Genomic DNA, 15,846 nt, shown 5'->3' on the forward strand with positions numbered 1-15,846 from the left:
TAAAATAGCTGCAGGTGACTTTGTAAAGTTTTGTCAGCCAGAACACCTGCAGCTATTTTGGTCTACAGCAAGTGTGGGAAATCTGCAGCTTACCTTTTCCCATGCACGTAGCCCCCCAAGCACTCTCAGTTCATACTGGAGCCACGCATTTCCAGATGCAGTATCTTCCTCCTTTGGCTTGCAAAGGACAGGGCTAAATAGGTGCGCTAAGTCTCTGGAGAATATAACATACTCATTTTGCTTCTGAAATCCCCTAACCCCCCCCCCTCCCAATGTGCTGGAAAGTTCACCTTTCTCTTCTTACCTCAAAAGCCAAAGACAATTAAAAAACCCCAAATGCCACAGAATGGTTAAATTTACACACTGTGCTACTTTATGATTTGCTTAACCATATTTTTTTTAAAAAAATAAATAAATCACAGTGGCTGGGTTCATTGTACAAAGTAATAAACTACAAAAGGGCCACATGCAGTACCCTAAGCCATCCTCCCCCAACCAGATGAGTGATTTCAACTCCCAGAATTCCCCAGCCAATATGCCCAGTGTTCAGAATTCAGGGAATTGAAGTCCACACATCTGGAGAATGCCCATGTTGGCTTAATGTGGTTTGCGGGGGACTGTGTGTGTGTGTACATGTGTATGTGTGTCCTGAATGATGCAGTTTCCTTCCATTTTGAGACAGGAAACATAAAAACTGTAGTGTGATTCCTAAGATAACATACATTAAAAACTCAAACTGCATAAACTACAATATGGCTGAGTGTAAAACCAGGATGTTATGTCTAGCAGCGGTGGCTGCTACTCATGATAAAAGACTGATGGCATTTCAGTTCTTCAGAAATTGGCAACCTTTGGGTGGGTACATGAGTTTGGTTTATAGGAAAAAATGAATAAAAAATACATATTTGAAGAGAGCAATGTACTGCACTTTTTGGAGAGAGGCCAAGGAACACACCGGATGAAGCAATGATGCCAAATGGACAGGCCCTTGGGCAGGACAAAGATCTTCAATTTTCCTAGATTTTGGGAGGGAGTTTTAGATATGCTATGTTTTAACTGAAATTATTTTAGAAATTATACAGTGGCGGGGGGGGTCTTTTTTCTGCCTCAAAAGGGTACAAAATAGTGCTAATGATTTTTAACAAAAGGGGCCAGAGGGACAGCAAATTGTCCTCCCCTGTTGTAGCAATTAAGGAACAAATCTACAGCAAGTGTTTTATGGCACAAAGTTCAATTGTTTCCAATGTTGCTTATGGTCCATACAATGATAACATGCGGTAGGTCAATAAGATGAGATAATAGCAGCTAAAGTATTAGACTGGTCCTGGGGAGACCCAGATTCTAGTCCATCCCAGCCATGTAACTCATTGGGGGATTTCAAGACAATCATTCTCTCTCATCCCAGCCTACCTCACATGCTTGCTGTTCTAAAGAAAAATGGAAGGACTATATATATTGCCTTGAGCTTCTGAACAAAAAGGGAATAGGATTATATACAAGGACCTCTGTGTTGGCATCACTTTGGCAATGATTGTACCAGATTTGCAAGTCCCCACAAGGCATTGCACAGTGACCACTTTGTGTTAACCAAGCTGCATTTATAGCAGCCACTGCTTTATGAAAATCACAGACATGCAATTCATTGAAAAAATAACAATAATCAATGACTTGTGTATTACAAAACGTCCTTTCAAATATATTTCAGGGAAATGAGGATATTTCATCTTGTAGGCTTCTGCAAATCTTCTTTAGCACCAATGTCAAATCTGAATGTTGCAATCTCCTTTTACATACTGGACTTCCTATACTTCCAGCAGCTGACAGTAGGTCATGATCTCCTGTTCCAGATGTGTCTTGATATCAAAAAGTATCTTAAATGTATGGTTCTGATGCTCCATCTCCCATCTCAGCCCAGCCAGGTTCTCCTCTTCACTGGTAATCAGAATTTGCATCTGGCCAAATAGGGAAGTACAATGGCATTCTGTGTCTGCCTTCCAGACACAGTACCTTCCAGAGTTGCTTTCTTGTGAATAAGAAATATATAAAGGGGCCACAGCCAGAATTTGGGGAGTACTCTGATACATCTCCTGTGATCCATGGGTGTACAGTCTCTGTCCCCACCTAAACCAGCCACCTAAGCTGTTACTTATAATTTCCAAGTATGTTCAAAATAAAAGTGTGATTTTAAGACTGGCTAAGGTAGGAACCTGGTCACAGCAGGAAATCAACATGTGAAAGAAAGGGATGAATTAAGAAAACTGTTATTCTCTACTCACCCACATCTGTGTTTGATCACAACCACTGTCCCCTTGCTCTACCCCCATTTGACTTCTCCCAACATATTTGACAAGACCAACCAGTGGCATTTGACACCCAACCCAAAAAAAGTTTGCATTGTACTCTAAGGTGGTGCTAGAAGTATCAACAACAGAGAGTCACAAACAGAAAACCTCGGTATGGACAAGAACAAAGTCTGGGCCGCGAATGGCCATGCCCTGTTTTCCATGCGGCAGTCCAACTCAGGATTTCTAAGAGCTGTGGCCTCTGCTAGAAGCTGGAGCTGAAGTTGGGAAGTTGGGAAGTTGGAATTGGGAAGTTGGAGCTGAAGTCAGCTAAACAAGTCCAGCCAATCTGGAGGCTTCATGTTAGTTGCTAAACTGGGAAGATCTGACTAATAATGGAAACATCTCTTCTTGCACAAATCTCCTCTTAATTCAGGGCTGGAAAAGAAAATAGACTGTCAGGTTTTCATACCACACTGATCTGGGCCTGCAGCTCTATCTACAAGCCTTGTAGGGTATGCCTCAGAACTATGACTTCCAGTTTGTCACACTGAAACTCCTCTGTATTCCTAGTAACTTGCTAATTCAGCTCTTCAGTCTGCAAAGAAATGAAAGGGGAACTGAGCAACCACAGTGTTAGCATCAAAATATTCATCTTTTTTTTTTCTGGAAAGCCTACTCATCCAAAGAAAACTTGTCTTGTTGATGAACCATTGCTCAATATCCTTCCGGTTCTTCTCTATCAGGCTCTCACATTTTTCATGCTTTTCTGCTAGAGTCTTGGTTAGGTCTATGCCAAGAGTGGCATCTATTTCCACAGTAATTTCTCTACCCATTTGATTTTGGAGACCTCTCATTTCCTGCAATAGAAAGCTGATCAAGTATCAGTGGCAATGCAAGTTGAGAACATTCTTCAAATCTGCAATGTTTAGTTTTCCACAAACTAGTGCCCTCCACATATGCTTGAAGCACAAGTCTTAGAATTCACCAAACGCATCATGTTAAAGAAGGTTGCTTTAAACTTTTCTTTGCTCAGCTCCTGATCCTTAGCAAGTGATATTGCATGATGTTTCTGATCCTAGAGGCAATATGGCCATCGTAACAAGTCATCCATTTACCCAAGAATTTGTCTCATCTCCTTTAAGGTGGAATAAGTTAGTTGTTATCAAGAATTGAATGGTAGCAGTATCTTCTAAGTAGAAAAGTGAGGTAATTTTAATAATGATTTTAATAAATTGTAATAATAAATTTGTTCACAGTGTAGAAAAATTGGACAGAGAACCTAGGGACGTCCAGGGAAACAGAATGCTGAGAAAAGCAGGACAATCAAAAATAAATCTTTTTTTTTTTCCCCAGATATACAGAGATGGGAAAACATGTAGGTTTCTGGGTACCTCTAGAGCAGTGTTGTCCAAACTTGGCCACTTTAAGATGAGTGGACTTCAACTCTCAGAATTCCCCAGCCAGCCATGCTGGCTGGGGAATTCTGAGAGTTGAAGTCCACTCATCTTAAAGTGGCCAAGTTTGGACAACACTGCTCTAGACTATAACTCCCAGCATTCCTCATAACTGGCCATTCATGCAATTGACTGCTGAGAGCTGCAGTTCGCAACACCTGCAGAGCTAAAAGTGTCCGTCATACTTAAATGATGGAGATGGCTCCACAAGAAGTGATACTTACCCACTATTAATTTCAATAGATGAATATAGTATGCAAATTCATGGAAGATAAGGCTGCATTTAACCTTCTGAAGTCCATATATTAACTTTTCCATTGAATTTCTAAGGGTTGATTCAACCCACTGGATCACTCCAGTACCCAATATAACGTATGGGGGAGAAGTTTATTTAGTTTGCAGTTCCAAATATTATCATTCAAAATTCTCAATCCTCTAAATTTGGCAATGCAATGTATTAATGATAAACATGTATATTTGAGAAAAGTTGGTACAATTTGAATTTGAATTAAAACAGGGCATTCTTCACTGTATCTGTCCATGTAGTTGAGCCACTGACAAACAGTAGCCAAGTACAGACAAATCTGTGTTTTTGCGATCCAACAATTGCAATCACAAGGTTGACATTCAACCTACTTCCCAAAGATGATTCAAAGACATTTCACTTCAGCACAGTACTTCTGCTCAGGGGCACCGGCAGTGGGAAGCCAGAAAATTCAAGATTGCAATCAAGACTGTACAATCACAATCAGTATCTTATTTTTTTTTTACACCCTCCTCTCCCCCAATAAATGCTTCTGCTCCCATTTTAACAACATGCTTCTTCAGGGATACTAGCTGTGGGACCTCCTTACCTCCTTGTGTTTCTTCTTCAATTGAAGTAGCTCCTCAGTTAGAAGTTCAAGTTGCTTTTCCAAATGAACTCTAGCCTGGGCTACTTCATCTAAGACTTTGTACAAGCTGCAAATGTCAGCTTCAACATGTATCCGCAGTGCCTGTTCTGCCTCAAACTTGTGAACATGAAGAGGAGCACAGAATGAAGGAGAAAGGTGTGCGAGATGAAGAATTTGCCACACTAGGGTGAGATACTTGACCCTTCAAACAAATTAAGACTTACTTGCTCTTGAAATCCTCAGAGGTCAGCCTCGCATTGTCAGCCTGCAGGATTAGATTTGCATTGTCAACACTGGCAGAAAGAATCTGAGAGGAGGGCAGAAGACAGGTGTTTGAACGTTTTAAATATTGATTCCTCGCCATCAAATTTGCACATAATAGTTAGGGTTGAGCTTTGTAGGGCCTCTTTTGAGCACGTGCAGAGTACCTGTCTCTCCCTGTAATCATAGTTAACTTTATGGAGTTAGAGTGTGCATCTCTGTGTCCAGCACAGGATGCTTATCAAAGAGACCCAGCTGCCTTTGGAGATGATTCAGATTTTTTTAAAAAATGTCTTTACCTGGTTCGGCATCATTACAGCAGTTGTACAGGAGATGGTTTCAACTTACATCCGTGTTGAAGCTGGATTGTAGAGAGCTGTGAGAAAGAAGTTTCCATTATGCTAAAATACCGGTCTGTCTATGAGTAGCAGCAAACTAACTCTCCCTTTTCTTCCTCACCTACCCTGACATGAGCATACATAAACAGGGACCTAACCCCTTTTAGTCCCAGTATGGTCTGGCTGCTGATGCTGATCCCATTTTTCTACTTTTAGGTTGCTGCTTGATCTTTTACCAGAACTTGATTCTTCCCTAAGTCGCAGGAGAGCATCACCTCCTGAAGTGGCTGCTTAGCTTAGGCTGTAGTGAGTCCCTTGCAGTCGCTTAAAAACGGACGGCCTGAGCTGTGTCCTGGAGCTGCTTTGTGTTAAGGCTGGCCCTGGCCTTCCCCATGTGTTCCCCTATAAGTTGTATAGCTCAGCTGATGGCTTTCTTTGTGTTGCACTGAGTGAATATGAGATGCACAACCACTACCTTTCAGCTGCAGTTTCCTCATCTTTAAAATGTTACCTGGCCACTGACTGAAATAAATATGATCTATCTATCATCTGTCTATCTCATCTGTAAAATGGAATCATCACCGAAGAACAAATGAAAAAACTACAGCAACTGGTTTTACAAACTATCAACAATACAGGAATATTGATAATAAAGGGTGTTAGAAAAATGCACATAGCCGAGTGTTCATTCTTTTATTGAGGATCACCGTTTTAACAAAACGTGCCCTTCTGCCTTCGACGTCGGTCTGATCTGCAGATGTCAACAGGCTTTCATGTTTATCAGCATTCCAGCAGCATCATCTACTGCTGATTTCTGCAGATGAAACTGCTGTTAAAAGAAATGGAAGCCAGATGCCTAAGATTTATTTCTGGATACTTAGCACAAAAAAATTACGTCCCATAAAACCCCCTATCACTTAACCACACGAAAGGCTTTAGTTGGGGTACTGCTCCACAGTTTATTGATATAGTCAAACCCATGCCCCCAAATTAGAGGGGAGAGGCTCTTCCCTTTAGTTCACCACACATGACCTTTCTCCAGGGAGGAAAATCGTCCTCCATAGGAAAAAAGTAAAGGTGCCCTTTTATTTCCATCCATTTCATTGTGTACGACTTCACCTTCACAACGACAGTGGGGTAAGAAGAGCTGCACGGCCCCATAGCAAAGGCTGCATTCAAATTAGTCCATTGCCTTTCTGTAATCCTACTTTGTATGCAAAGGGTTTCCCACCTCACCTCACTCATTCCTCCTCACAACATCTTGTAAAGTAGGTGAAGCAGACTTGACAGATGAAGATGTTTGAAGGTGGTTCCCTCTCACCTGTTCCTAACCTTGGCTGGTGTGATAGGAATTGTAGTCACCAAATAGGGAAAGTGAGGCAGCCTTTACTTCCTCATATTTTCCACAGGCGTGAATCAGACTGAAAACCTTTTAAGGAACAGATCTACCTTTTCTGCTTAAGTTCACCTGCAAATAACTAGTTATGTCACATTCATTTGGTACTTATTTCAGTGTAAACCACCTGGCCAATGTGCGCCTCCCAAACAGATAAAAAAACCAAAGTTTATTGGCAGTACACAATGCACTGGCCAGGTCCCTGACTGGAGTGTCTCATTAAACACATTATACCTATTGTAAATTATCTGCCCTGGTTACCAGTCTGCTACCAAGCAAAGTTCAGGGGGCTGGTATTAGCATACAAAACAGTAATAAATTCAGGTTCAGGTTACCTTTAAAGACATATTCAATTATATCACCCTTCTAAGTACCTGCCCCAGCTAGGTGGTGGCATCTAGCTGGCTTTGGTTGATCTCAGAAAACTAAGCAGGGTTGGGTCTTGTTAGTGTTTGGATGGAGGAACATCAGGAAATAAGAGGGCTGTACTTTGGACTGGGAAGTAGCAAAAACTCCCAAAAGACGACAATGTCCATGAAAACACCAGGAGTTGAGCTCAGTTTCAAAGAGGTTGTACTGTATTATTCAAGCACGTACAGCCTTTCAGGTGGTGCTAAGTTCCATGCCACAGCTGTACTTGGCAAGGACACAGAGATGGCCTTCTCTGTGGTGGGAACCTCTTGTAAAATAACCTCCCTTCCATGGTGTGCCAGGCCCCCCAAATGGTGTCTACATATTATGTTGTCTTCAAAACTTATTACTATAATTCCTCTTAACATCTGGGTTTTTAAAAAACAGATTACTTTTATTCTGAAATATTGTTCCTCTGTTGATGGCTCATAATCAATCCATTATGAACATAAAATGATTGTGATGAGAAGCAACCTGTGAATATTTTTACTTAATATATAAAAAAAACAAATCAATATGACAAAATCTGAGCATTTCACAATTTCAGGATGTAATTCACACACACACATACACACACACAAAAGCTGCATGCAAATATGTTTTGAGAAAAAATTGCACAACATGGTATTATAGTAGGAGAACAAGCTTAGAGAAAAATGTTTGTCAGCAAATGAGTGAACAGATATGCCTATTTTGGAAGGAAATGCTCCTAGAAATGCATACGATTTTTTCTCAGACATCTAAAAGGAAATGCAAACTTCCAGGTGTACCTTGTTCCTGAGATCTTCAATGGTCCTAAAATAGGGGCTGTAGTCATGGTCTGATCCAGGTTCTTGTTTGTTGTGCCACCCTTTGATCTTAAACTCCAGGTTGGTGTTGGCTTCTTTCAGCGCTCATACTTTGTTCAAGTAAACAGCCAGGCAGATGTTGAGGTTTTGTATGGTTTCCTTCTCACAACCAGCCAAAAGGGCATCACCACCAACTATAATCCCCCCCCCCATTAAAGCCTTTGTCTAGGCCAGCTTGCAAACTGCTGTAGCAGCTGCTGCTTCCATAGCCACTAGTAGGGGAGTTGCCAAAACCAGAGACATGGCAAGAGGCGGAAAGTCCACTCGGCACCCTGCATACCCTACCAAGATGAACAGAGGGGAGCTCCCACCCAAACCTACAGGTCTCTTGGTAGTCAAGGGGGATTATATATATTGTCTAATGGTGATGGACATCTTGCCCAGCAATAAAGCCCCCTCCCTCAAAAAAAGGCTGTCTGCTATGATCAAAATAGACTGAGAAAGCTAAGAGAGATCTCTAGTTCCATGCTGTTTTTATCCCCAACATGGGGCTATTACAGCAAGAGCCTTTTTTCTCCCTTGCATTCCCAGTTGGTTTCATCATCCTAAACATCAAGGCCAACTTCTCCAAATGTCATTTTTTCTGTCCCTAGACCTATTCATGGACTTGTTTCTTTTCAGCAGATACACCTTGCCCTTAAAATGTGGTTTTGTGTTTCCTCCAGGTGTGATGCAGCAACAGAATGGTTATTCAATCCAGGAAGAGTCAGGGAGCCCTTAAGAATGCAAAATCTCAGAAAGGGGAAGGATGGGAGCATTATAACACACAAAGAGGTAATATGATTACAATTCTATTTTTAGTATGAGATGGGAATGTGAAAGTTCTGATGGCAACTTCACAAAATGAAATGCAGTCCCATTATTGCATGGTCATATAGTAACAAAGCCACATGTGCCTTCCTCCCAATGCATGTAAGAGCATGGAAGGAGGGGCTCATGGGAATCAGAACGTGAGTAGAGCTGGTCTCCCTTTCCCATCTGCTCTTGTCCCAATTGGGCTTGAAGCATTCATGTTGCACTGGCCCTGCACATTCAATGATGCATTTGCCACTGTTTAACTCACCAAGTTCCCAAACTTTTCAAGTTTGAGGACCGTTTTTTTAATATCAAACATTCTGTGGACCCTCCCCCCAAAAAAATTAGGGCAAGTACTTGTGGCTAGTACTTTTGTACAATTATATAAAATTGTACAAAATGTTAGAATTTGGTGGAAATAAAATATAATGACAGAATGCTATTGTGAATTCAGTAACATTTTTATACTATTCATTTTGCTGGCTAAAGGCAGTAATAAGATTGATCTTTGTCTTTATCTACCTTTACTTGGATTTTACTATTTCTTACTAGAATTCTATAATTTGCAAGCAGACTGAACAGATACAGGACTTGGACAGATAAAGAACTACCCATAATTAAGCAAGGGGCACTTAAAAGAATAAAAGATCTTTCCTAGCCAACTTGACCTTACTGGTTCCACTTCTCCAAGTTTTTGAGGCATACTTTATTTTCTCATAATGATCTAACTTCCCTGTAACTTTCACCCATTCTGAGGATAGATAGGAAAGGTGGAAGCATTAGGTCTTTACATTTTTCCCATGCTAGATAATAAGGTGGAGTTCTATTTCCCAATTCAGGTTTCAAAATTGGGGAAAAGTTCCAACAGGCTACCTTCCTCTCTGGATACTCACCAGGCAGTTTTGGTTATTTTCAGAGCTGGAATCCAACAAATAAAATCCTTCTGAATTAACTTGTGAGGTGTAGTGAATTAATGGGACTCTTGAATTGGAGTGGTCCACTGACTACCAGTGATTTCTTTAGAATGACTGTGCCTCCAGTGAGCAGCAGGAAAAGAGCGGGATCAATGGGGAGAAGGTAGGAGCATCTTTGTTTTCAATGAGTCTTGGCTAGAGGCTTGAGGGTTGCTAGGACCCAGAGCCAACCAAGCCCAAGAATTCAGCCCCAGAGCCAAATATCATAGAATTCATACAGCATTTTTGAAATTACTTTTTTTATGGTAGCAAATACTTAGACTATTTCCACAGCATTCCCACAGCGTCAAGTGGGATTTGCCAGTGCAATTTTGTTAAACTCCACCTTGCCCTCCTCATCCTCAGTTTCTCTACACACACTGGCCAATGTACATATATGGGGACAGGGGAATTATTGCTTACAGAAAGAAGAAAACCATAACTTTATGACTTGCAATGTTGATTGAGTGATTGATTAGGTGCCATCAAATCATTGTTGATTCTTAGTAACCACATAGATAGAACTTCTCCAGGATGATCCATTTCCAAGTTGGCCCTTCAAGTCTTCCAACAGTATATCCATCACCACTGTAACTGCGTTCATCCACTTTACTGCTGGTTATCCACTTCTTCTCTTTCCTTCTACCATTCCCAGCATTATGGACTTTTCATGGGAACTAGATTTTTGCACAATGTATCCAAAACACAATAATTTGAGCCTGGTCATTTGTGAATGAGGAATCAAGTAAGAACCCTGGATTGATTTATTCTGTGATCCATGTTTGTTTTCCTTACTATCTATGCTATTCTCAAGAGTCTTCTCCAACACCAAAGTCTAAAAGCATCAGTATTCTTTCTATCCTGCTTCTTCCATTGGAACATTCCAATGGAACATTCACTTCCATAATCCAACATTCACTTCCATAGAATGTCACAGCAGGAAAATATTTGCCTGCACAATTGCCTGCATCTGAATATATTTTCCAAGGCCTTCATTCCTACCCCACAAAATGCTAGTTTGCAGTGCATTTCTGGTTCCTGTACTGTTGATATTCAATCCTAAATGGTAAAAGCCATCTACTACTTCAGTATCTTGCCACTTCTAAGGCTGGTTACTAGACCTGATGTCATTAGTCTAGTCTTCTTTATATTTAATCATATTTTTTTACTACTCTCCTTGATTTTTATGCATTTTTAGAGGTGGGGGGTTGCCTTCAAGTCAGTCTTGACTCCTGGCAACTGCCTGGACAAGTCCCTGCAGTTTTCTTAGCAAGATTTCAAAAGTGTTTGCCCTTGCCTCCTTTCTAGGACTGAGAGAGAATGACTGGCCCAAGGTCACCCAGCTGGCTTTGTGCCAAAGGCAGGACTAGAACTCACAGTCTCCCAGTGTGTAGCCTGGTAACTTAACCACTATCCCAAACTGCCTCTCTTTAGGCAATTTTACATAGTAAAAGAAAAATAAGCAAGTAATTGTTAAATGATTTATTGGAGGGATAAATGAGCAAGAGGTAGGATTATCTTTAATCAAAAGATTGGAAAGATATTGGGGGGGAGGGGAAAGAAAGGAATGAGGAAACTATTTTAATCAGTTGATCCCTTCAGAACATGTAGCCACAGTCCCTGGAGATTACTGAGCTCCTATCTTAATGCACAGGCACATCCTCACTCAAATTTTGCCCACGGTACCAGTCACTTCTTCTTCAATGGCACATGAGTCTCTCTCAGTTAGGATTGCAATAGAAATCAATGATCATGTAGTTTCTGGATGTAGAAATCATTGATCATGCAGTTTCTAATCTTGCTAATGCTAAATAATAACAGCAACAATAATAGTAATAATAATAGTAATAACAATAGATAGTAGATTCTACAAGCCAATATATAAGCCATAATTGGTAATACTGCATTGTTATAATCTAGAGAAAAGCTGGCAATGTGTGGGAAACAGGGAAGGAAATAAGCAGACTGTTCCAGTCAGAATTCATATGGCACAGTTTTTCCTTGCGGGTAGAGAAATAAGAAACTCTCAGGCTGTGATGTAAATTCATTTCTGACTGGAGAGTGAAAGGTAGGCAGACACCAGGAGTGCTTCAAGACAAGGTCTCTCATTCATTTGCTTTCACTTCTAGTCAACTAATAAATCAGAGACCTGGAAGGGATCCAAGAGAGATTACCTAATCCAACCTTCTGCTTAACGAAGTAACTTATTCAATAAACCATGGTAAAGTAGGGATAGTGTGATATATGAATCCAAGCCTTGAACAACTTTTATGGTTGGTCTGTTTTGCCCAAAGAGACTTCCTTAGGATCATTTTAAACATGTTATTTTGTTTTAATTAAATGTGCCCCACTTTGGGATTGTTTTTAAAAGTAGGTCAGAAATGTTATAAACAGATAAATATTGTTTTAAAATCCATCTGCTGGCTGGAGCCTGAACCAGTTTCCAGCTGAAGAGTACTCAGAAACTACAATATTGTAGGTTCATACTGCCTGACTAGGCTGCTATAAACCTTCTGTAGGGAATGTGATTTAAACAGCTGCATTGACTTCCAGTTTTGAGGCCCAGTTTAAAGTACTGGTGATCACCTTTAATGGTTTGTGACAAAGAGCAACAATGAACAGCTTTTTCATGAGTGAACCTTAGTTCATATAAATCTGGTTCACACAATATGTTACACTATAAAATCATTTATTTGATTTTGGCTTAGTGTGTTATGTGAACCCAGCCCACTGTTCATAGCTTGGTATAATATATAAACTCTGTGATGCCTTCCTGTGATTCCCAGTATATAAACCCTAATATATGCCTTTATACAGCATACAACACTTGGTTAGTATTGAAATTGTTTATGTTATGTAGGCAAGGACAGGGAAAAGGTCTTTCGGTGATCCCTCTGTGCTAGGCTCCATAGGTGTCTGCAGAAGTAGGTCAAGCATACAACATCACAATACAAATTCTGCCTCTTATGTACTCGATGACACACTGCAATACAAGTACGAAAGGGTGGATCTTGCACTGTGACATCATGAGACACATTTTGTCATCTTGCTGTTGTATAGTTAAGAACAGACATCCATGACAGGCTCTGTAATTCTCTCTTCTCTAGCAGTCATTCATAAAGTGGTCTAAACCAGACTTCCTCAGTTTGGTGCCCTCCAGATGTATGGGGACTGAAATGCCCAAATTTTTCAGCCAACATGGGCTGAAAACTGGGGATTTGCTATTGCAGCTGATCTAGAAGGTGCTGCTCTAAGTCTTCCTCTATCATGAAACATTCTGGGTTATGAACTGCTATGCTTTTTAAAGTGGCATTATTACTATTACTATTGTTATTGTTATTGTTATTATTATTCCATTTTCTGTCCAGAGAAAGTACTCAAGCCAATTTACTTACACTATTTTTGTGGTTGCTAGATTTTTCTCTCTTTCTGCTATGTTAGTGTCTTAGAATTGCCTTACTGCGTTTATTGAGGAAACCAAGTTGTGTGTATGGGTGTCTTTTAACTTAGAATGTAATTCTACCATCTGAATTTGGCTAACTGAGGAAGTGTCGGGAATCATGTTAGCGGTGTTCAGGAGAGCCTTTGGACCAGACAGCTAACCTCTCCTAGATTCTTCACTCTCATTAAAGTTGGTCACCTTGGGTTCATTGAAGAAAGGGGGTTATAACATTTCATCCCAGCTTATCTTTCTCTTTGGGGAGAGGGGGGAGAGGGATACACCTGCACACAAAACACTGGCAGAAGTCCCTTACAATTTTTCTATTCTTAGGCCTTTCCCCACCTGCACCTAACCATAACATAAACATGACTTAGCAACCTCTCTGTATCTCCTTCCCAACCCATAACTGATGCAGCCTAAAATCACCTTTAGCTGGTCTAGTGTTAAACTACTATTTTCCATTTTAAACAGTCAAAAGTCACAGCTGTTTTACTGTAGTTGCAATCTTACATGGTTCAGTAACCATTTGGCCAGCATCACAAGTGAATCCCAGAGGGTGGGATTCTCCTGGCACCTATTGGTCACTGTAGGCTAGCACTGGCTTAGGCCCCGGAGTACTGACTTCCAGGGCCACGCTGCTCTGGAAGCAATGGGAGAGTCCAGTTCTTCCAAACCAAGCTTTCTCCCTGTATTTGGCAAGTCTCTGAGCTGATTCCCAACCTGGAGACCTGAATCAGTTTGAAAAGCAACTGACCAGCAGAAGTGATGGTGCAGGGGTGTCTGCAGGCTGTGGTTAAAAAAGTCAAGATGGTGGCTCTGACAATGTGTTCAAAGATCCATCTGTTTTTTACCTGCATTACAAGTGCAACATACATACAAAAGAGGCAGAGTTTCAATCACACTGACACAGCCACTATCTTGACTTTTTTGATCATCCACTGTAAATACCCCTGTGGTGGTGGGAGTCTGCATGGTGAAGCAGGAGAGTTCTCTCTCTGAAGTTTCATGGATCAGCTCTTCCCATGCCTTTCAACTGCTGTTTGAGCTAGTTCTGGACAGAGAGTTAGTGCTATTCTGGAATAGCACTAAACCCATGTTCAAAAGTAGCACGGTATCAGCTGATAGACTCCGTTTACAAAACAGTGGCAGAAACCCAGATTTGGTTTACCCTTTGGTCAAAACTCATGTCCTCTCCAGCTCTAGCCATAACCCATTGTAAGGAGAGAGATTAGTAGATGTTTTCCTACTAGCTAGTAATGTTTGATAGAAGGGGAAGAAAATAAAGCCAGGAGAATCCCTGTCCTGTACACTATAAATAAGGATACCATATTTACCAGCATTGTTCCTAGGACAGGAGATTGGCAAGTGGGGGCAACAAATTGCATCCCAGTGTAATTTTCTACTGACTTTAGGACTAGTGGTTTAAGAATGTCTGTGGGACCTATAAGGAGCAAAGAACTACTCTCAGAATAAATGCAATACTGAAAACTGACCCTTCCCTTTGTAGCCCACTAACTTTCTGTTTAAAAATAAAAGAATCTGGAAAATTAAATCAGCTATGAATGAGGGCCTACTTGATGATAAGGAAAGAACCCATGAGCATAAGATTATCTACTACCATCAAGTTAGGGATCCAAGAACTACAGTTCATGGGCGTAATAACCCTAACATGTGAAAGGAGACTCTTCAGTCAAGGTGCCCACAATTAATTCACAGCAATTGGTTCCTTGATCTGAATCATCTTTCACTGTGCATTATTCATTCTTCTGGGTTTGTACATCAGGCTGCTCTGCTCCCAGCAAGGTTTCTAGTTTTGTCTAGTACCTTGAACTCACTGACTCTGAATTTGGCAATATACAGTTTTGCATATTTTCTCTGTCCTTCCGGACCAAAAACATATACAGTACGTGTTTTAAGATGGGAACCAAGCCCAACCCATACCCTATTAAGCTGTTTGTGGGCCAGAGGCAAGGGTGCTCTGTAAGGTAACTTCTCTGAACTGCCTGACATTTTGGCCTGGCTAAAATCACGTTCCCAATTACCTTCTTTTGTACCTACCAACTTTTCAGAGTAGGCTGAGTTAGGAAATAGACTCACAAGGACTAGTGGAATTCTATTTTATTGTTGTAGAATATATTAACAAAAACTTTAAAGTCTGCCAGAGTTTCTCCACTGCCCCCACCCCTGTTTTATATTATAGTAAAGGAATCAATTGAGTTTCTTTCCCACCCTCTCCCCTCTTTCAGGCTAAGCTGATATTTACATACCTATCCTCGTATTCCTTCTTCAGGGTTATCTCCATATTCCCCTACAATACCATATGATGCTAAAACACAACTGGATTCTTAGCACGTACACGCCTCTGTGGTAAATCTAGAGCAGTGTTTCTCAACCTTGGCAGCTTTAAGATGTGTGGACTCCAACACCCAGAATTCCCCAGCCAGCCTTGCTGGGGAAACACTGGTCTAGAGGCTCCACCAAAGCAGATACCTTCTTCCCTTGCTTTGGAAGAAAATGCCAGAAAACCTCACTCACAATCAGTTTCTGGAACTGATTATTGGTGGCTTGGTACACTTTTAGAGGAAGAAAATAACTCTTGATGTCAGTTAAGCATGGTTAGATCTAAAACACATAACCCAGAGCATTCCCAAAAGAATTATGCAATGTGTCTGTCCATTGAGGATGGAAATAAAAACAAGGACAATCTTCCATCTTTCTATGCAGAGGCATTTTATTATAGGATCAAACTTTGTATTTTTTGTTCATGCTT

General features: G+C 40.8%; 1 pseudogene; it reads right to left on the bottom strand.

The window, feature by feature from the left end:
* Positions 1–1,802: 1,802 nt before the first annotated feature.
* On the bottom strand, positions 1,803–15,378 carry LOC103064520 (keratin, type I cytoskeletal 14-like; annotated as a pseudogene).
* Between the last annotated feature and the right edge of the window lie 468 nt (positions 15,379–15,846).

Source organism: Python bivittatus, unplaced genomic scaffold, assembly GCF_059951505.1.
Source record: "Python bivittatus isolate LINGU-HERP-01145 unplaced genomic scaffold, Pbiv_v1 ctg000410_np1212, whole genome shotgun sequence".
In the NCBI taxonomy this organism is placed as follows: domain Eukaryota; kingdom Metazoa; phylum Chordata; class Lepidosauria; order Squamata; family Pythonidae; genus Python; species Python bivittatus.